The sequence below is a fragment of the Cupressus sempervirens genome, chromosome 5, assembly GCF_028749045.1.
Source record: "Cupressus sempervirens isolate cs-2001-9-10 chromosome 5, ASM2874904v1, whole genome shotgun sequence".
In the NCBI taxonomy this organism is placed as follows: Eukaryota; Viridiplantae; Streptophyta; class Pinopsida; order Cupressales; family Cupressaceae; genus Cupressus; species Cupressus sempervirens.
In genome coordinates, this window is record NC_143122.1 from 961,907,698 (window position 1) to 961,930,018 (window position 22,321).

Genomic DNA, 22,321 nt, shown 5'->3' on the forward strand with positions numbered 1-22,321 from the left:
TGAGAGAGAATGAAACCATTGCAAAGTATGTTGAAAGAGTTAAAGCATATGTTAGTTCAATCAAAGCATCTGGAGGAGATATCATTGAGGAGGTAGTTATAAGTAAAGTTCTTAGAACTCTACTTCCCATTTATGCAATTAGAGTCTCTGCAATTCAAGAAAGGAGATGTGAGGCAAATCATAAAATAAATTTAGAGACCATAGTTGGAAGATTGACTACATTTGAGCTAGACAACTATGACAATTATGTTTCAGCTGCCAAGAACATTGAATCAACATTTGAAACCAAGCTTTCACTCAAAGAAAAAGGGAAAAAGATGAAGGATCCACAATACATAGTGATGAAGAATTAGAATAAAGTTCAGATAGTGATCTTGAAGTGGTTGAAGCTCTGCTATGAAGAAAATATTCAAGAGGCAAAGGGAAATACAAAGGTAAGGTTTCTCTAATCTATTTCACTTGTGAAGAAATTGGACATATTGTTGCTAGGTGCGCAAATAAGAAGAACAAAGATGAGAAGAAAGGTCACAAGTACAATGGCAAGAAAGACTTCAAATCATTCCAGGATAAAGGTAAGAAAAAAATTTTTATGGCTAAAGATTGTAATAATTTTGATGATGATGAAGAAGATGAAATTGTCTACATTGTTGTGAAAGATGAGTCTGATAATGATAAGGAAATGGCACTCATTTATCATATGAGTAGAAATGTTACATGGATCATAGATAGTGGTTGTTCTCATCACATGACTAGTGATAAAACTAAGTTTGAATACTTTGAAGACTATGATGGTGGCATTGTAAGATTTGGTAACAATGAACCTTATTGTATAAGAGGAAAAGGAAGAATCTCACTAACCAAGGAACTTGTATGTGATAATGCATACTGGGTAGAAGGACTAAAGCATAATTTTTTGAGTGTGGCACAACTAGTCAATAATGGATTCAAAGTAGAATTTATGCATAGAAAAGCAAGATTGCTGGATGGCAAAGGAGAGCTGATTGGATCAGGCACTCAAACAAAAGGTAACTTATTTTATCTTGAACTTGGTGAATGTTCATGTTTCATTGCTTGAATTGAAGAAAGTTGGTTATGGCATAGGAGGTTGTGTCATGTAAACTTTGACAATTTAATAAAAATCAGTAAATTAAGGAAAGTAAGAGGTATTCCTTACATAAAGAAACTCGAGGTTGGTCTATACAAGAATTGCCAAATTGGTAAAATGGGAAATACTAGTCTTAAAAGCAAGAACTATCAAACTGAAGAAGTTCTAGAAATTGTGCATATTGATTTGTGTGGACCTATTGGCATTGAAAGTTATATGGGTGAAAAAATCTTTATTCTATTTGTTGATGATTATTCAAGAATGATGACTGTCATGTACCTAAGAGAAAAATTAGAAGCATTTGAAAAGTTCAAATGGTATTTGGCCAGAGTAGAAAAGGAAATAGGAAAAATATTGAAATGCTTGAGGTTTGATAGAGGTGGTGAATTCATTTCACATGAGTTCAATAACTTTTGCATTGAAAGGGGAATCAAAAGATAGGTTTCAACACCTGGAACTCCTGAAAAAAATGGAATAGTAGAAAGAAGGAATAGATCTATAATGGATTGTGTAAGAACTTTAATGATTGAGAAAGGCATTGCTATCAAATACTGGAAGGAAGCTATCAACACTGTAGTTCATACCTTGAACCAAGTACAGCTGAAAAAGGACTCATTCAAAACACCCTATGAGTCGTGGTATGGCTACAAACCCAATGTAAGTTATCTAAAAGTATTTGGAAGAAAATGTTACATTTTAGAAGAATCTAGAAAAGGTAAATTTGATGTAAAAAGTGATGAAAGAATATTTTTGGGATACTCTTGCAAAAGAAAAGCATATAGATGTTTGAACTTATCTACTCACAAATTCATAGAAAGTGCACATGTGAAAGTTGATGAGTTTGCAGAAAGAACAGAAGAAGAAAGCAAAAAGGAACCTAAAGACTACATAAGATTTGTTTACATTGAACCTAATATAATGCCAAGTATACCTATTAATTAGGAATCCTCAACTCTAGAGTCTTCATTAACTGAGTCACAAGAAGTTCAAACTGAATCAACATCTACTAAGCTGCAAGAACTCGAGTTGCAAATAGAAACTACTAAGTTAGCATCTACCAAGCCCGAGCAACCAGAATCAGAACTTGAAGTTGAGACACATAAGGATAAAAATGCAAGTCATTCAAAAGGAAAGGAGCCCATGTTAGCCAACTATGTCAAAAAGCATCATGCACTAGATCAGATCATCGGTGATAAATCAGAAGGAACAATGACAAGAATTAAGTTGAAAGACACTTGTTTACTTGTCGATTTTGAACTTAGAAATGTCAAAGATGCACTAGACAATGAAAGTTGGATTGAAGCTATGAATTAAGAGATAGAGCAGGTAGAGAAAAACAAAACATGGACTCTTCTACCTAGACCCAAAGACAGGAATGTGGTTGGAACAAAGTGGGTATTCAAAAACAAACTAAATGAAGATGGTAAGGTATCAAGGAACAAAGCTAGACTAGTATGCAAAGGATATTCACAAGAAGAAGGTGTAGACTATGGAAAAAAAATTTCTCTCATTGCAAGATTGGAAGGTATCAGAACCTTATTTGCATATGCTACATTCAAAAGATACAAAGCTTATCAGACGGATGTCAAGTCAGCATTTCTCAATGGCATATTAGAGGGAGAGGTTTACATTGAGCAGCCTAAAGGTTTTGTTGATCTAGAGAAGAAGGACATGGTCTACAAATTGCATAAAACATTATATGGTCTGAAACAAGCCCCTAAAGCATAGTATGAAAGATTGCATAGCTATCTTATTTTGATTGGTTTTCAAAGAACTAATGACAACAGCAGTTTGTACATAAAGGAAGCACTAGATAATAAGATTGTTTTGGCAAAAATATTTGTAGATGATACTTTGTTCACAGGAAATGATGATCTTTGCAAAGAATTTTTAGAAAAAATGAACAAGGAATTTGAAATGTCAATGTTTGGTGAAATCAAATTCTTTGTTGGTCTTCAAATTCAATAGAATAAGAATAAAATCTACATCACTCAATCTAAATACATTAAGGAGATACTGAAAAATTTTAGTATGGAAGATTGCAAACTAGTTGGGACTCCTACGTGTACTAGATTAAAATTGACCAAGGATGATGAATCAAAGGAAGTGGATCAGACATTGTATAGATCTATGATTGGAAAGTTGCAATATGCAGTGCACACAAGACCAGACATTTCCCTTGCAGTAGGGATTGTAGCAAGATTCTCAGCAAAATCAAAAGAAAATCACATGATGGCAATCGAAAGGATCATGAGATACTTAAAAGGAATGGAAGATTATGGATTATGGTATAAACTTGGAGGAAAACTAGATTTAAAGGTGTTCACTAATGCAGATTGGGCAGGAAATATTGATGGCACAAAGAACACAAGTGGAGGAGCTTTGTTTCTTGGACAAGCAAAAAGAAGAATTATACATCTCAATCCATAGGAGAGGCTGAATATGTTGCAGCAGTAGTAAATTTCTCAAACATTGTGTGGTTAAAACAATTATTGGAAGGTATGAAGCAAGAAATCAAAGAACTATTTGTTATGTTTTGTGATAACACAAGTGCAATCAACATCTCCAAGAATCCAATGATGCATTCAAAATCAAAGCACATTGCCATAAAATATCACTTTTTTAGAGAATTGGTGCAAGAAAAGGAAATAAGATTGGAATATGTGCATACAAAGGAACAAATTGATAACATATTCACAAAGCCTTTACCTAAGGATGCATTCTTGTATCTAAGAAGTTAGGGGTCATTTCCCTATCTAAAGCTCACTAAAATATAGTTTTAGTGATGCATCAATAGGAAAAAAATTGGAAATCTATCAGTTGATGCAGCAAACCAATGAAGATATTGCATATGAATCAGTGTATTAGGTACAATGTTATTTAGTTGTTTTGAGTTGTCTTTGGCATGTGTTGTCAAAGAGGGAGAATATACTGTCATATCTTTCTGAATTTTTTTTGAAATTTGCAAAATATTAAGAGTTTTTGTAAAAGGGAGAGATTATTATGAAAAAGGGAGTCTTGTATTCTATCATTAAAAGACTTTTTTTCAAATTTCATCTTGTTATGACATGTTGTGTTGCCATCAATGCCAAAGAGGAAGATTGTTGGATACAATTGTTCAAATTGTGTGTTTTCTTTGATGTCACACAAATGTCATATCAATCATCAAAAAATGTCTAATGAGCTTAGAAAGTTAACAAGGCAAAGGACAGTGCCTATCGAGCTTAGAAGGTCAACTAGACAAAGGATAGTGTCTACCAAGCTCAAAAGGTTAGCAAAGCAAAGAAGTAGTTCTTACCAAGTTCACTTAGGCATCAAAGGTAATGTGGAAGAAGTAGTTCTTACTGAGCTCATTTGATCATCAAAGGAAATGTGGAAAAAGTAGTTCTTACTGAGTTCACCCAGTCATAAAAGGTAATGTGGAAGAAGCAATTCTTACCAAGCTCACTCGGTCATCAAAGGAAATGTGGAAAAAGCAGTTTTTAGTGAGATAACTCAGTCATCAAAGGTAATTTGGCAGAAGTAGTTCTTACCAAGCTTTCAAGGTAATCAAATAAATTTAATTCTTACCGAGTAAACTTGGTAGCCAAAGGATTTTAAGGATATTGCAATGTTAACCGAGATAAGAAGGTTAACTCAAAAAATTTCTAGAAGAAGTATTTACTGAGTAGGGTTGGCTAGTAAAGGATTTCATTATTTTATGAAATAACATTTATTTGTTTAGAGTAATATCTGTAGCTAACTGATGTATGATTTATTAGTAAATGTAACATGTAAATGGGCCGACTTGAAAATTTGAATGGTATAAGTAAGAGGTCAAGTTGCAAATTCTAAGTGTGTAAGATGGAAGTGTGAAATCAATGAGATATGAGGACTGATTATTGTGGAAGAAAATTTGAAGGATGATCAGAGACCATTAAGGAGCAGTAGAGCCATATTTTTTCAAGAAGGATCTAATGAAGCAAAATAGAGACCTGTAATTAGCAAGTTCAGTTGCATCTTGTTCAGGTTAATTCATTGTTGCTTTCTAACCATTGTAGCAGTGATTTCAAATCTCTTAACAGAGTTAGTTTAACAGCCATTTTGTAAATCCTCTAACAAGGTGATAGTTCAGTTGAATTGTTCTAAAGACCTCTAGCAAGGCCACTCCTAACAGGGTGATTAAAATCCTGTAATAGGGTCACACCTAACAGTGTGTATTGTAACCTATAATAGGGTTGGCTCCTAATAGGGCTTACTTCAGAAGAGAGAAAAATTGGTGACTAGTTACTTGGTGGTTTTTTCCATATTGGGTTTCCACATTAAATCTGGTGTCTCTTGTGTTCACTTAGTTTCTAGTTACATGCATGAATGCTTGAAGATAAGTAATAATTTAATTTACCAAGTTACAACATTTGTTTACTGAGTATCAGTAGTAACTAGATCTTTAAGACATCTAAGGGATCTATGGATTAATTTTTGTTAGTAACTGATTCACCCCCTTCTTAGTTACTCTATCTTTATTCCCAACACTCCATACTTCTCGCAAAGATACATCCAATAACCATGTGGAGGCCATATCTTGGCAACCAAAATAAGAGAGATTGGTAAGAATGATACATATTAGTCTACCAATAGGTTCTTGTAACTCATTAGTGATCATGTCGTTGGAACATAAATAAGGAAATACTTCCTTATGCTATCTTCTAAGATGATGAAGGAGTGTATCACTCCATATGTGATAGTTTCTTTTTGTCAACCTAGGTCTAATACCATGCTGACATGTGAAACAATACTCCTCCATGAGATCAACCAATGAACCCCCAAAGAATCAAAGAATAATGAATCAAAGAAACCCTCATAATGTATGATTTAGGCACTTGGTAGTCACTTGCCAATTTAGGACCTATTTTTGAAAGTAGTATTTCTATCTAGAGAACCTATAATATGATTATAGATCTAGAAAGTAGACAAAAAAAAAAGCACTTGAAAAAAAATGGAACCTGATTTGGAGTCCAGATGAGCCCATACTAAGCATTTTAAGTGGCAAAAAATGGGATTTGTGAGTTGTAGAAAATTTCAGAAATAGACATGTTAAACCATCTGCACCAATGTGTAGATCATGAAATTCTACCCCAAAATAGAAAAAATTGCTTGCAAAAGGGAGTCTATATGAGGGAGATATCGTTGTTTGAAAATAGTTGTCACTATTATTTTTTTCTGAATCACCATCGTGCTTCCAAAAAACAAATGGCTCTAAATTTTTCCTTAGATGTCTGATTTGGATGAAATAAGATTTAATTTAGGTGTTTTCGGACCTTCTAAATGTGATACAAATATCTGATTTGCACCAGCAAGCTCCAATTTTCACCTGCAAAAAATCCCTCCTATGACCCTATGGCAAAAAAAATTTCAAAAAATAATGCAGATCTAAAAAAAATAGTAGAGATGTAGATGAAAAAAATGTAGATCTCAAAATTAAATGTAGACATTTGAAATGATCATACAAATTCTACAAATTGGGCCTTCGGGTGCTAGTTTGCAAAAAAAAATGCCTCACAATCGACTTTGGCCTAGGGTAGGCAAGATTATAGCTGATTTTCACCAAATCAGCATTCCAGATGCAATGGTGAGGTTAGATCTAGCTCTAGACGCTTCCAATTTCTGTAGTACTCTACATTCAATTTGAGGTGTTGAAGTAATAGTGGTCTTGAATGGCTATGTGATGAGAAAATCTCCAAGCTTTGATACCATGTAAGAATTTGGTATAGCTCTAATACCATGTAAGAATTTTTCTAAGGGAAAAATTCACCTAGGAACGAAGAACTCAAACACAAGCACAACTATAGACCAAAAATGGATATGATCAATTAATCAAAGTATGTCTTAATACATTACTCTTTTCAGTATATGATGTACAAAAACACTAGGAGAGCTTGCATATAAAGGCCTCTTAGGAAGCACCTAGAATGTCTCTAGAAGGAACTAGGAGATAAGATAAGCATCATGACAACTAAGCACATGTCTTCTACATCATTCTAGATGAGTGGATAAGAATGACAAGGTTGTGGACACCATGTGCTTAATTAGTGTGCTAACTCTTGTGTTGTAGACACCATGTGCAAAAAAGAGTTGCACACTCCTATGTTGTCAACATAACAACTCACAAGAGTATGCATACTCCTAGGTGACTAATAAATAAATAATAATAAATATGCATTAACCTAAGTAAACTTAAGTAAGTTTAAATAGTAAATACTTATTTACACCAACAAATAGAAATTTGATCATGAGAACATTTTAGAATGAGATAAAACAAAGATACAAAATTGCCCCTAAAATTTTTGACAAATTCAAGAATGATATATGTTTTAAGGTGGACACTAACCTAACTTATATCAAAATAGTTGAACATCAAGAAAAATTTCTTGAGCCCCTAGGTTATGAATTGAGTGATGACATAACTATTAGATATATTGATTTATTATTGAAATCAGATATAGATCAAGCATCATACATATTTGGAACATATTAGGAGACAACCTAGTTAGCCTACCAAGCATCATTAGCAAAGGCATCTCATAAGAATATTGCATCGATAATGAAGAAAGCACTATCGAAGGCCTATATGTCACAAGAAGAATCACACGCAATTAGAAAGACTATCTCTAGAATGAAATAAATTAGTGAACAAGGTGTAATGTATGTGACACCTCTGTTAGTTGGCCAAGCATCCAATGTATCTATTATAGAAACTCCTACAGGAACAGAGCATTCCATATGCTACTATATTAGCCGAATAACCATGTGGATCCAAAAGATAATCAAAGAGAGTCAAATAACAAGTTAGTAGACCTAGAAAGAGAAAGAAGATATTGTTGACAATTGAGGACTCTAGTGATGAAGAAGAAGAAGGGGAACTAGAAGACAAACAACTAGAGAAATTTATTGTTTCTAAGTAGCCAATAAGTAAAACAAGGAAACCATGGAAACCTAAGATAGAGAAGATTAAAACAACTATTGTTAATGAAAGGAACTTTGTAAAAATGAATAAGTTCTATGATTTGTACAATGACATTGAGAATGAAAATATTGATATCTCTACTATGAGATATATGATCATTAATAACTTGAAACTTGAGAGCATTAGAGGCTTTGTAAATCAGAAATTCTATGACAAACTTATAGCAAAGAAGACATGGAACTTTAGAAGTTAATGCTGAGAACTATGTGTAAGATAGATGATGGAGATGAAATTAAGAAATTGATGAAGAAATTAGCACCTTACTTGCGAAGTAAGATGGGGCTTATTCTATTTACAAGAGGAGAAAAGAGTGTTATTAGAAGTGAAATTGCAATAGCTATCAATCAAATGATGAGTGATTCTAAGGCATAACCTACTACTATAGAGAAAACTTCAAAAGTATGAGTAAGTAGTGATACTATGTAGATTTATTAGACAAATGTTACTATTAACATTGATGAAGATTCGTTCAATCAACCTAAGCCCCTTTTTGAAGATATTGAAGATTATTTGAGATTGATAGAAGAAGAGGAAAAGGAGAAAAAAGAATATGAAAAGAGGAGAGAAGAAGAAAAAAGGAAAAAGTTGGAAGAAGAGAAGAAAGAAAGAGGAAATAAAATAAGAGAAGAGAAGGAAGAAGAGAGAAGATCAAAGAAGGAAATAGAGGAGAAAGAAAAGGAAGATGAGATGAAGGAATCTAGCTCATCCTCTCTTATATCTCTTGTTAACCTTATAGGAGCTGATGATGATCTATCTAACTTGATCTCTATTGGAAATATTCAAGATATGATAAGTTACTGAGAGGGGAGGGGTGAATTAGTAACTTTAAAACTTTTATTTAAATTCATCATAAATCCATCTATACTACTACATACATTAGTACTAAAAGATAAAACATTCATCGCACAGAAGAACACAATGTTTTGGTGACCCAGAAACCTTTCAAATAGAAAGTAAAACTAGGGTGGGGATGGTACCCACAAAAATTCACTACTATAGCACAAAGTTGGCCTATTAAGGCTTACACTGACCACTTCTGGTGATCTACCTTGTTAGGAGCACAAAGGAGTGCTAGGTCCACCTTGTTAAAGGATTTACAAACATACAATGAAGTATGCACTCAGTTAAGAGATTTTTACAAAGATTGTTAAGTCTACCTTGTTAAAAGATTTGGAAGCTGATTCACCTATTAGGATGAAGCAGTGTATCAATTTACAACTGATTGGTGATAAGATCCTTTATGCACTAATCACCTTATGTGATAGATATGACTTTTTTGCTTCTATATTGACCTTGTTGCATTCCTTAAACTACTACTGATAATCCTTCGCATGTGCTTCTCAAAAAATACTTCAATAATATTTCAATACAATTATATCTTACAATACATCTTACATATATACCTTTCCAATTAACAAAATTGTGAGGTCGACCAAAATACATGTGAACAACACATTACAAAGTTGGCCCAATAGTAAATAACTTAGGTTCACTGAACTAATTTGGTGGCCTTCTAATACTTGACATCCACTACATAAGATAGCATTGTCATGTAATCAAGAGAAGTGAAGGCTCAGTCTATACTAATCACTCAGTGTAGTTCTAAACTCAGTGACCACTAGTGACTCAGTAGATATAGTATCACTCGGTAGAAACTACACACTAAGTTTACCTTGCTTCACTCATAAAACATTACTTCTTCCAATGCTTGGTTTACACTAAGTTTCCATGACACAAACTTACTACTCAGTAGACACTGTGAAGCATGGTACACACTAAGAGGCTTGGTAGACACTGCTATTCTTGACATTACCTTTGTTGACTCGGTAGCCACTATTCTACTCGGTGTAAACTATTGAACACTTTGAAGTTGGGTTAATGCTGGAATGCTTAGTGAGTGTGAGCTTGGTAGCTATATTGATATAGATAAGTGTTGTCACTAATGGCAATAATAACTTAATGTCAAAAAATCTCATCCTTGACAAAATTGTTTGAGAAGAATAAGAAGGTGAAATAGAGATCACTAATGGAGGTGATTGATAGATTGCACAACACCCTCATAGCCAAACACACTAAACTAGATCCTAAATAGAAAGCATAAGTAGTTGTGAAAACATTTGATGATGAATTTAAAAATTTATTGAATGTTGCTGAGTCTAAGGCTCAAATTTCACATGATACTAATCTTTTTAGCACCATTTTTTAGAATATTTAGAATGATTTTTTGAGTATTGATACTTGTATCAGGGAGTTCTAAAGATGTCAACAACTTGGTAAGGTACTACTCATCAAATGTACTTTATCTCATATGTTGACCAAAGATGTGGATAAAAAGGATTCAAGGGAAGGTAAGTGAATTGGAAGCTCTAACCAGTCAGGTACAACAACCCTCTTGCATAATTGATAAGATGGAAGGATAAGTTTCCAGTGTACACAATAACATCAGGAAACTAGAATTTGAAAAAGATCTATTGTGAGAAGACTATCAAAATTTAGAGAGTCTATTGCTCTAAAGATAGCAGCTATTGAAAGCCAATTGGAAGAATGTGTCAAAGCTAAAGACACTTATGCAAACTTCACCTACTCTGACCTTAATACACTTGAGATTGCATCATATGCCTTATGTGCAATGCTTACTACCACTAAAGTAGCAAATGATACGTGGGAGAAAGGTCTGGATGGTTTAAAGGAAAATTTTGATGACTGTATGTGATGTACCAGCATCAAGTGGTGTAAGGGCAATCTTGTATCACCCCAAAATATGCTTAGTGTTAGTTTTTATTTAACGTGTTTTCATTTTTGGATACCCATTGGGTCAAATAGAGATTCCAACTCTCATAGTTCCACTATTAGTTTTCTAGGTTAGAGTTTTTTAGCACCTTTGGATATGTGCCAATGCAAAAAATAGGTTATCTTGTAATTGAGCCATAATTATGATGATTTAGAGGGTGTAAGTTTGAGGGATGATTATATTTGTAATTTAAATTGCTCCAAAAAAAGAATCAAGTCAAAAGGCTTTATGATTTGAAAGTTATTATAGTTTTAAGTTTCCAAGAGACCTTCTAAGAGTGCTTCAAAGTTAGATTTGAGGCACTAAATGGCCTTGTATAGGCCCAAAAAATGGGGGATGAGTAGAAAAAGTCCATAGACCTATAGAGCACTTGGAGAGCTTTCCAAAAATGTAAACAGTTTGTCAATCAGAGTCCAGGTTCAAAAGTTATGCCTCTTAGAATTTGGACTACCATTTTTGGATTCATCTAATTTTACACCGACTTTTGACATGCTTTCTAGAAACTTTTTTTTTGGCAATGGATGTTGAATGGCATATTCTAGAATATATTCCTAATTGTAAACCTAATTCATGTTACTTAAGGTCCTTTCTTGCATTGTAAAGGCAGTCCTTGGTGGAGTTTGGGAGAAACTATGGTGAGAAGGGTTTTTCTCTAGAATCTAATAACTTGTAAGCCCATAGGGCATGTCATTGAGTTTATTTCTATTTTACTAAATGTAATAGTATATCATTTCAGATAATAACATTTCCCTTTTCCTATTGCATTCATTTTGTCTTGGGTTGTGCCCTCATCAAGTGGTATTAGAGTAGGTTTTCTTGAGTGTGTAGACAAAGCGTTGTCTGTGAAGTTTGCACTAGTACTATGTGGTTGTGGGTTTTGATACAAGAAGATGCCTCCATAAAGGGAGTGTGGTGGAAGGGCTAAGTTGTTACTCCTAAGGTTAGAGCCCTCTAGAGACAAGTCCAAGCATTGCAAGAGGAGATCTGTAGGGGGATGAATGTTGTTGTAGGCAATGAAAGTGAGGAAGAAAATGAAGAAGAAGGAAATATTGCATAGGAATATGAAGAAGATGGAGAAGTCCTAAACCAAGAGGAGAAGAGGATTTTTAGGGCCATTTCCAAGCTTGGAAAAAGACCTAAAATTGATTTCAACATGTTTTTAGGAAATCTAAGCCCAAATAAGTTGATCAATTGGATCAATGAACTAGAGGAATATATTGAGTATGAGGATATTAGGGACTCTGATAAGGTTAATTTTGGAAAGGCCAAAATTAAAGGCCATGCCAAAATTAGGTGGCAAAAGATTTAGTTGGAAAGAAATAGAAAAGGAAAGGAGAAAATCACAAGATGGGATCACATGGTGGACAAACTAAAGAAGCAGATCATTCTTGTTGATTACAAGCTTGATTTGTTCAAGAAGATGCAAGGGTTAAAGCAAGTGAGAAAATCAATCTAGGAATACATAGAGGAATTTTATTAGATCCTTATTAGGGTAGGGCATGCAGAAGAAAACAAGGAGAAGGTTTCCTATTACCTTAATTGGTTAAGACCTAGCATTTAGGAGGAGTTAAGTCTAGAAAGAATGAATAGCATTGAAGAGGCATACCAGTTTTCCTTGTGAGTTGTGGAGAAGCTAAAAAAAAAAGTTTGATGGAAAGCAAAGAGGGTGCAGTCAAGGAGGAAGGGGTGGTGGAAGGTCATTTGGAGGCCAGAATGAGAACTAGAAGAAAAATGAATATGAGGGTACTAGTTGAAACCAGAGGAATGAGGGTTTCAATTGCTCTCATGATGAAAACTTTGTAGATCAGAAAGGAAGAGGTAGAGCACTTGGATAAGGTTTAGGAAGAGGAGGCTTCTGTGGTACCTATTTTCAATATAATGAAGTAGGTCATCATGCCTATGAATGCCCTCAATGCCAAGGAAGGACAAATAGGAGAGCTGATGGGCAAGCAAGGGTTGCTCATGTGGATGATGATGCAAAGTCATTTCATTTGGAGGATGCAAAAAGAGGAGAGTTCTTGGTTAATGATAGGGTCTTGCTAAGAAATGAGAATAAACTTGGACAAAGGAGGAGTTTGTTTCATACAAGGTGCAAGTGTGAAGGTATGACACAGGCAAGATGGTGAATAACTAGGGCCAAAGTCTCACCCAGCTATCCAAACCACCCTGCAAGAGGTAACACAACAGAAGCAAACACAAGTGGACGACAACCAAAGGAGGAAGAAAAGTGAAATACTTTTATTGATTCATCAAGATATCTTCATACATGCCTAGCTATAAGGCCTTCTAGGTTACAACTAATTAAAAATACATTCACATTCAAAGATCCAACTACAAATTCACACTTTTAGTTCTACTCTCTAATCTACTCTCTCTGAAACTTCTTCTCCCAAAAACTTGGCTAATTCTAAGCCTAAAAATTCTATTTATACTTGCCAAAATGGCTTATAGATCATTCTAGAATCATTACATAAGAGGAAGGCCGACCCAACAATGCTCTAGACTCATCCCAAAAAAAGATCTTAACATAAATTTTACAAATGAAATAAATCCTGCAAGTCAGCTCGCAAAATCATGTCCAAATACTAACACTTGGCTTACACTAGGTAACTCGACACATTCAAAGAAACACTCATCATACACTGAGTAACTTAGCACATAAAGAAACACTCAGCATACACTGGGTAACTTAGCACATGAAGAAAGACTTGGCATACACTAAGTAACTTGGCACATGAAGAAACACTCAACACACACTAAGTAACTCGGCACATGAAGAATCACTCAGCATACACTAGGTAACTTGACACATGAAGGAATGCTACAGTAGCTCAACACATAAAGGAATTACTACAGTAACTTGGCACATGAAGAAAATAGGGTTACTAGACACATGAAGAAAATAGGGTTACTAGGAACATGAAGAAAATAGGGTTACTAGGCACATGAAGAAAATAGGATTGCTAGGCACATGAAGGAATTTCTAGGCATATGAAGAAAATAGGATTGCTAGGAACATGAAGGAATTGCTAGGCGCATGAAGAACTACTAGAAACATAAAGGAATTGCTAGGCACATGAATGACTACTAGGCACATGAAGGAACTACTAGGAGAACAAAATGAGTAGGATAACAAGGCAACCCAGGATGCTCCTGCATAAAACAACTGATGTTGAAAAAAATGATTCTCCTGAATCATTAAGATGTCTCAACCTGAGTTGAATCCAACTCAAATTGAGAAATCCATGAAGCATCTTCAATAGGTCTGTTCGTCCACTTCACCAAATATTCATAATAACCTTTTCCTCTTGTACTCTTGCCAACTCTCTGATGCAATATCTGTTAAACTTCCTCAATCTATTTCTTAGGATAATCATCTAGTATAAAAACTTCATCCTTTGACTCCTGATACTTATACAAATCAGAAATATTGAATATAGGAGATATATCCATGTCATTAGGTAACACAACTTCATAAGCATTACCACTGTCAAACTTCTTCAGGATCTTACAAGGTCCAAATTTCTTCATCTTTAGCTTGCTATATGTTCCAACTCGGAATCTTCCCTTTTTTAGATGAACCATCACCTCATCACCAACTTGAAAATCATGGTGTCTTCTAGACTTATCAACATTCTCCTTATACTTCTAATTACTTTGTTCCAACCTCAACTTCACTTCCTTATGCAATGACTCCATAAAATAAGCAAATTTTTCTCCTACAATGTTTTTCTTTTCTTCACCAGCTACATCTCTCAAATATGATATACCTCTAGGATACATTCTGGTAACAATCTCAAAAGGTGTCTTCCCTGTACTCCTATTTATAGAATTGTTATATGGAAATTCAGCTTGTGCCAATACCATCTCCCAATTACTTGACTTATTCCCAACTAAACATCTTAGCAAATTACTGAAGCTTCTATTCACAACCTCTATCTATCCATCTATTTGTGGATGGAATATAGAACTAATCTTCAATTCAGTACCCATCTTCTTCCACAAAGTCTTCCAAAAATAGCCAACAAACTTACTGTCTCTATCTGAAATAATGCTTCTTGGTAATCCATGCAATCTCACAATCTCTTTAAAAAAGTTTAGCAACATGCTCAACATCTGATGTCTTCTTACATGGTATAAAATGAGCCATCTTAGAAAATTTTTCCACTACAACAAATATGGAGTCATACCCTTTCACTATTTTAGGCAATCCAAGAACAAAATCCATACTGGTATCAGTCCAAGGTTTCTTAGGAACAGTAATAGGTGTATACAAACTAGTATTTTGACTCACTCCCTTTGCAACTTGACAAAATCCAAAACTCTTTACAAATTTTTGAACACCCTTATACATTTGTGGCCAATAATATTTCTCTTTCAGCAAACTTAATGTCTTATCAATTCCAAAATGTCCAGCTAATCCTCCACTATGCTTTTCCTTAATTAGATTCAACATCATAGGACTTCTAGGAATACACAACTGAATGCCTTTGAACAACATACCTTCTTGAATGAAATACTCATCATACTTACTTGTGTGATCTATTAGATTTTCTTCTCTACACTCTCTCTATGCCTCAGAAAAATTAGGATCAGCATCATATAACACTTTCATCTCATCAAAACCAAGAACTTCAACCTTCATTTCAGTCAACAAAGAATGTCTTCTACTTAATGCATCAACAACTTTGTTAGTAACTCCACTCTTGTGCTTGATCACAAATGTAAAACTCTTCAAATACTCAACCCACTTCATATGTCTTTGATTCAATTTATGTTGACTTCCCAAGTATTGTAAATCTTTATGATTAGTATACAACACAAACTCTTTAGGCATCAAATAATGTCTCCATTTCTTTAATTCTTGAACAATGGCATAAAATTTTTGATCATACATAGAATATTTCCTTTTAGCATCACTCAACTTTTCACTAAAGAAAGCAATAGGCTTACCTTCTTGACTTAATATAGCTCCTATTGCATTACCACTTACATCACTTTCAACTTGAAATACTTTGTTGAAATTAGGTAAAGCCAATACAGGTTATTCAATAACCTTTTCTTCCAAAGTCTCAAAACTCTTTTCAGCTCCATGTGTCTACTTGAATTCCTTTTTATCTCCCCTCATTGTTTCAGTCATAGCATTACAAACAACACTAAAATTCTTTATAAACTTTTTGTAAAAACTAGCCAAACCATGAAATGATCTTACCTCAACAATATTCTCAGGTGTAGGCCATTCCAAAATTTCTTTAACCTTCTCAGGATCCATCTTCAAACCATTAGCTAAAATCACAAATCCCAAATACACAATCTCCTCTTGCATAAAAGAACACTTTTTCAAATTAATCAACAACTTTTCCTTTTTCAACCTCTAGAATACTTGTCTAATATGATCAAGATTTTCTTCCTTAGTCTTGCTGAATATCAAAATATCATCCAAATAAACAATCACAAATTTACCCAAGAATCTTTTCAGAACTTCTTTCATCAACGTCGTGAAAGTACTAGGTGCATTAGTCAAACCAAATGGCATAACCAACCATTCATGCAAACCATCTTTTGTCTTGAAAACAATATTCTATTCATCACCTTCTCTAATTCTGATTTGATGATAGCCACTCTTGAAATCAATCTTGGTAAAATACTCTACTCCACTCAAACAATCCATTATGTCATCCATCCTTGGCATAGGAAACCTATATTTCAATGTTATCTTGTTAATGGCTCTGGAATTAGTACACATTCTCCATTCTCTATTCTTTTTAGGTGCTAATACAATAGGTACAACACATGAACTCAAGCTTTCTCTAATCAAACCTTTTTGTAACAACTCATGCACTTGTCTGTTAAGTTCTTCATTCTCTGCAAGTGTCAATCTATATGGTGTTTTTTTTGGAAAACTAGCTCGAGGAATTAGATCCATACAATGACTTATACTTCTTACTAGAGGTAAACCATCAAGAATATCATCAAAAATAATTTCTTTATACTCATTCAAAAAATCTACAATTTTTTTTGGTACTCTTTCAATACTACCATCTATCATTCGGTCACCACTGACTAGCACTTGGTTAACACTATTTTCTTGCACTCTGTCTCCATTGAAAAAACTTAGTTTTCTTGGAATCATAGAAAAATAGACTTGATTCTTTTTCATTTCATTTTCAATTTTTTTCCCATTAACCATGCAAATTTTTATAGCAGTACAATTGACCTCATCTAGACTTTTGATCAAAGGCAACAATGTTTGTTTCTTCCCATTTACCCAAAGAGTATATTGACTCAATCTTCCATAATGTACAACATATCTATCATATTTTCAAGGTCTACCCAAAAAAATATGACAACAATCCATGGGCATAATATTACACAAAACTTCATCAAAGTAATGTCCAATTTTTAACTTCAAAAGGCATTGCTCACTTACCAATATCTTATGCTAATCTTTGATCCATAAAACATGATAAGGTTTGGGATGTTTCAGCCTCTGCAACTGCAACTTTGTAACTAGCTCTTCTAATGCCAGATTTGTAGAGCTTTTACCATCAATGATCACTTTATAGTATTTTCCAGCCATCTTACATCTTGTCCTGAAAAGACTTCTCCTTAAAATAGGTTCCTCATCACCTCCCTTATTATATAAGGTTCTTCTCACCATCAAATTTTCTCTAGCCTCAGGTCCACTTGGTTAACTCTCAATGTCTTCTTGAATCATAGAATTTCTATTATTCTACCCACCTTCAGAAGATCTACATTCAAAGGATCTATGGCCTTCTTTGCCACATCTAAAATAATTACCATGAAATCCACCTCTAGAATAAGAATTACCTCTTTCTTGGTAAGAATTAGTGCCTCCTCAGTAAGAATTACCACTTTTCCATTCAGTCTTGCATTTGTCATCATTCTTCCATTCAGATTTACCTTTATCCTGCATACAACTGTCAGATCTACCACTTTCTACATAAGATCTACCTCTGCCTCTCTGAAATCTACCACCTCTACCTCTCTATCTTTTTTCATGCTTCTTTGTCAAGATCTCCTCAACTTTCAAGGCATATTGATATGCTTCTTCTACACTTTCTAGCTTCACAAAACTTATTTCATCTTGTATCTGTTGGCACTAAAAATTGCATGGTCAATTTTGAGAACCTTTGAAAAAAAATCAAGCCCTTAAATGCTTTTAAATGAGATTGTACTTGGTTGTCAACCTGAGGCCTAAGAGGTGTTTAATGCTTTTAAAAAATTTCATTTAGTGCATCTATGTGTTCTATGAAGTTAAACTGACATTTCAAACCACTCTGCGAAGTCCCATTTTGAGCTAGTGTCAAAATTTGCAATTCTGCCCAAGTGTCAAATAGCGATCAAAGGCCCAGTTTGCATTTCAATATCTTTTACCTTGGAATGTTTCATGACTAGCCACTTTGGGGATGTTTAGTGTGCATAACAAAGAACTTATGTTTTATTTTTCATGTCATTTCAAATCCTTTTGACTAGGTTTTGAACCTCTCAAAGTTGGTCAGTTGCCTTTATTGTAAATTTGCAAATTGTGCATATTTTCGGGTAGCCCTTTTTGACATATCATAACTTTTGACCAGTTCACCCAAATGAGAAATTTCCTATTGTATCATATTCCAGGGGTTAGAGACTAGCTACACTCCAGATTTGAAGTCATGAGGAATCCGTTTGATCAGTTTTCAAATGCAATTTCGATTGCAATTTGTAGCACTTCACTGGTAATAAGAGATGCAGATTGTTCAGGTGTCCTATTCGTGATGTTGTATCTTTTGATCTGGGATTGGTAGGACCAAATGGTTTGTTCTCCTACATTCTACTTCGAAAATACTCCAAGTGTGCCAGTTTATAAATCTTGACGAGTCCATTTGCACACTATTCCAGGGTCATTCCCTTTCTAAAAATTGCTTTTCAGTCAATGTTTCCAGTCAACAATTCCAAGTAGCCAACTTTGCGCCTTCACCAAGTGCATCCTATGATTCATCAGGAGCCTAAATAGTATAATCATATTCTCCTCATGATAAAGTACCAATGCCCCAGTTTCCAGATCCTTAAACATCCTTTTGCCCAATTTTCAAAGATCAAACCAAATGCACTTTGTGGTTTTCTGACATGTTATTCTGCAGTCTGTTTGAAGTGGGCAACTTCGGGGGTCAATATCTTTTGACCCTAACATTGTCATGTAACGAGATCTGGTAGGCCCATTGAACATGTCAGATAGAAAAGAGATCCTGAGTTTCAGAGCTTGGTCAGTTGTTCAGGTCAGTTTTCAAAGGCAGTCAATAGGCCCCCTAACATCAAATTTGACAGTCAATAGAAAGTGATAAAATGGGTTTTATTTGATTGTTCAGTGATTGAAATTGATTCAAACCATTTTGAGATGGTTAATGGATCAATTCGCCATATCAGTTGTTCGGAAACAAAATTTTTTTAGCCAGACCCACTTTGGGGCCCGATTGAATCCAGCAAGACTAATAGAGCTCGAGGGAATTTAAAGATTTTTTTGAAGAAAGAATGATAATAGCCTTAATAATAAATGTGTATTATATATCTGTCATTCTGTTTCAAAAGGATGAATGTAGAAAAACATCCATAGCAAGAGCTTTAATTGCAATGAGTAAGGGCTTTTCTTTCAAAACTTATGCCCAAGACAACATGCTATCCATGTTTTGTAGGAACGTCACCAGTCAAAGAGCTTGCCACACCGCAAAGGCAATACAATTGAAGAACTCACACTGATAAAGTGGAAATTCGCTATGTTAAATTAAGAGGAAAGAACCCATGTAAATATGGAGAAGCTTGAGTCGCCTTGCTTCCTTAGAGTTCAGTCCAAGGGTCTACTGAGTGCAACGTGAGCAATACAAGGCCAGAAAGGCAAACATGAATCTGACTGAAAGTAGTAGGTGAAATTCAGCATTCAGGGGCAGAGCCAACTAACATAAAGGGATATTTCTTTTTAAGGAAAAGAGACCCACGTAACCAAAATAGGAGACGTCCATCAAGTCAGAAAACCACCCATGCCATTAAAGAGTACCCTCAGCAAATTTTAAAAAAGGTCGTAGGCTTGCAAGAAAAAGACAAACCTATGTATTTGAAAACAAGGGTAGATTTTGACATGAAGGAGGAAACGTTTTATGGAGTTGCCATCAAATAGAAAACTACGCCATTCACACTAAAAAGCCGCAGAGATAGCAAATTAAAGCCACCCAAGTACAGAAAATTCCTCATACAACATTAAAGAAGAAATCCAAAGAAATTGTCTCATGCCAAAAGGCCATCAACCCACATGAGGAGGAGAAGATGTGTTTGAACGGTAGGCAAAAGACCATAAATTGAAGTAGCAGGAATAGAGCACATTAAAGGAGCAGTTTGCATGCAAGTAAGAAAACCACCCACGTTGATAAACAAAAAACTAGTCAACAACAAAAAGACCATTTCCTATGGGCAAGGAATGCCTATATCAAAGCTCAACATGCAGTCAAAAGGGGGAGATTCCATTTTATAAGGGAGCACGAAATAAAGTCATAGTCCACATCATCAAAGGAAGAGCCCACAGGTTCTTAAGGAAATACAGAGATAACACAAAGTCGTGGTGTAAGAAAGAATTTCCCACGTAACATATGCAAGAGGAACCCATGCAGAAGCAATACCAAATAAAAAAAAGATGCCATAAGAAAAAGGCTCACCCACGGTTTCATCTACAGTCCACGAGTTTGCAGGGAGAGAGATGGCTCACGTAATTGGAAAGGTGGAGCAGGGAAAAGGTATAAATGGAGCTTGATCCCACATTCATAGTGTGGATATTACTTTCAGTATATAAATAGGAAAGCGCTCATCACATGAAATGTCTTAAAGACACGAAGTCTTTTGTGGACTTAAAAAGCCTCTTGAGGGTCTCAGTCAATAGTAATGCTCGTGTGACGTCAGCAAGACAAGTGCAAACTTTTATGCAAAAATCTAAGTACACTGATGTGGCTCCCAGAAACCCTGATTGAAGGAGATGATGACACGTGGCAAGATCTGATGTCCGCACATCCCCAAAAAATGGAGTTGTAGAAATTTCAGCAATGCGGGGAAGCAGATTTTTGACACATGGCGAGGGTCCTGGTGGCGCTGACGTGGTGTGTAATGCAGAGGTGGGCCAATTAAATAGTGCCACGTGGCACGGTCAAACTGAGGGTTGACCATGAGAAGGAGAGAATTGGAAGAGGTTAAAAATAATTTTTAATATTTTAGAGTTTGTACGTCAGGTTTTAAAAGAGGTCATTTTATATAGTTTTGACTTTATGACATTTTAAATTTTTCAAGAAATTTAAAAAATCAAATGTGCAGACATGAGTTTCTAGCAGAGAAGTCATTTTCAAAATGACTTTTAGGAGGTTTTCGAGAGGCTAGATAGGCTATGTTATATATCGCCGAAATCAGGAGAAGACGAACTTTTTGATTTCAGAGTCAGTTTTTGTACAAGTATCAGTATGTTTGAACTATAGGACGATTTGTCTCAGGTACCTGAATTGCGACTATTTTTAGACCACGAAGTATATAATTGGTTTTTGGCAAGGTAATGACTTGAATATGCATAAAAGATGGTAAAAATGTAGTTGGGGTTGAATTGGTTACATTAAAATTAGTAAAAACTCACAATTTTGCAAGAATTGCATAAGGTTTCAGATATTTTAGATGCAAAAGGATTTCATCACTAGGCAGAGATATTTCAAAGTAGTTGCAATGTAATGATGAAATAAAAAATCAAATTAGATGGAAGAAAGAGGTTAGAGAGAGTCTTTTTAGTTGCAAGAGATGAAATTCTAAGGGGACACATGTCGATGGTAGGTTCAATCTGAGAATTCATCTTCATCCTATATTATTCTTTCTTTCTTCCATTTGAGGGGTTCCAGTTTTTGTTACTGAGAAACCTTTGTGGGTTGGAAATTTGCACTCATTCTGTGAGACCACTTCATTGGATCCAGAACTGTAATTCCACCTTCATTCTTCAACATTTTCTCTTATATGAACAGCAAGTGTAAAGATAATACAGATAGTTTTGAGATGTTAGGTTGTTTCATGTTTTAATTTCATGCACCTGAAATGTATATTTTCAAAGAAAATGAATACATATGAGCAATAGTTTTACTAGCTTCATTCTATGTCTTGTCTCCTGTCTTAGCAATCTGCAAGTCTTATGTGGTTTTGGAACAAAGATTTGAGACTCATTTGCATCCCTTTCAGGTTGTATGTTTGATGTATTTTGCTATTGGACCTAAGGGCCAAGTAAATGCTTGATATGTTTAACAAAGTTGCTGGTTACTTGAGAAGAATTTTTTGTAAGAATGAGATCTGAATGAACATTGATGTCTAAATCACAAGGTGATTAGATAGATATGATGTTTGGGTATACAAAATATGT